This window comes from Vollenhovia emeryi, unplaced genomic scaffold (genome assembly GCF_000949405.1).
Source record: "Vollenhovia emeryi isolate VEMERY1.0 unplaced genomic scaffold, V.emery_V1.0 DF939129.1, whole genome shotgun sequence".
NCBI lineage: Eukaryota > Metazoa > Arthropoda > Insecta > Hymenoptera > Formicidae > Vollenhovia > Vollenhovia emeryi.
The window spans coordinates 2544173-2546003 of NW_011967237.1; positions in this window are offsets into that span (position 1 = coordinate 2544173).

Consider the following 1831-nt stretch of genomic DNA (forward strand, 5'->3'; position numbering starts at 1 on the left):
TTTATGATTAAAAGGATATCCGGTGGTTTTAGTACACCCTGTACACCTATTTTTATTTCATTATTATATTTAATTATTTTACATCTTTCTACAATCATTAATAAATTTAGTTAAAATGACTATTTTTTTTAATTAATTTGATATTCACTATAGATGTTCTCTCTATTATCAAATATTCCTCTAAATTTTGCGATTTTTATTTACGTCGATCTAATTTTTTTGTTACTAATTCTGTAAGTACTTTGCCCACAAATGTTAATAAGTCCATCTTACCTGTTCGATCTCTCTTTTACGGGAAATATCTTCTCGAGGCATATCGATCTTCTCGCGAGCAAACTTTTCTTATTTCTGGCCGACAGAAGTTTCGCAATTTGCCATAATTTTTTTTCCCCTGCAAGGAGACGAAAGCACCCTGATATCCGAGTCCATTTAATGTTCGATCGAGTGTTGGCGAATTACTGTTCCAGCGTGGTTGCGAGCGTCGCGGCGCTGCGTTTAGGGTTTCCCGTAAGGAAAGAGTTAATCGCAGTAACGCACGACTGGCGTCGACTTTACGAGTTAAAGCGAGTCGTAAAAAGTTCGTCGCCGTGGTTCCCGCACTCTTATCCTGAGTTAGCCAATACTTGGTAGTTCGCGTTCTGAATTCTTTATGATTTCGCGAGCCTCGCGGAAATGCCCCACGAATAAGAACGCGAAAACGCGTTTACGTTTGTCGCCTGTAGAGTATAGTATTCACGGTGCACCTTTTCTCGCGAATGGTCTTGCATAAATTGAAATCACACGGTGAGTGTGCTATCACAATTCTTTTACTTCGCACTCCAAATCAGGAGCAATATTGAACGAGTGAAATAAATTCGTCGTTACCTGATTTTGTATTAATTATTCAACTGTGATATGTATTATTAGTTGACTTTTAAAATTCACTGGAAAATAAATAGCATACATCATTATATACATTTTATTATACAATTACATCATTATTCGTCATAGTGATGTCCATTATTTCTTAAGAAATTTTGCCTCGTGATTATGACACTAACTAAACGAGAGTAAACAATAACAAGTTGAATCGTTGATAAACACGGTAAGTTAAAACTAAAATTCGTAATAATCTTCAAATTAATCCTTAGATTACCGCTCTAAATTCACGAAATTAAGTGCCGTTCTCTCCGCGCTCTCTGTTTTTCTTCTTTCCTCCTTTCCTGAGCAAGATTATGCGAATATGAGTAATTGTCTGGAGAGTAACCGAGAGAGAGAGAGAGAGAGAGAGAGGTGGAGGGGGGGGGGAGAGCGAGAGAGAGAGAGAATTCGCTTATTCAGCCAGAAACAACGCGGAACGATGTTAATTCTCTGGTCCCTTGGACACTTAACACGCGCCGCGCTTTCAACAACCGGAACTTCACTAAGGCGTCTCTGAGAGCGCGGCGCTCATTCGATAATTCGATAGCTCTAACGACGACGCCTCGGATAATCGCGCTGACAACGTTCGCTTCAATTGCGTTCGCTTCATTTGATTTGCCTCTTTGTCCGGCTCGCATCAAGCGCGAGGCGTGTCAAATTAAGGTGGCTATCGATCCTCTCAAATATTTCGGTTAAGTAACTTCAGCCTCTCAGATGTAGAGAGGTATTAAAAGAAAAAACCGAAAGACTTGGTGCTTCAAGATTCTCGTAAGATTGTTGCAGTCGTTCATCTTATTTTAAGAGAAACATCTGTAAGAACCGTAAAATAAGGAAAGAACAATTGTATGAATACAATTTTAAGTCCCGTATTATGAGACAGGCTCCTAATATGAGATAGCGGAGTTTCTGTTAAATTAATAGGCATCATCTG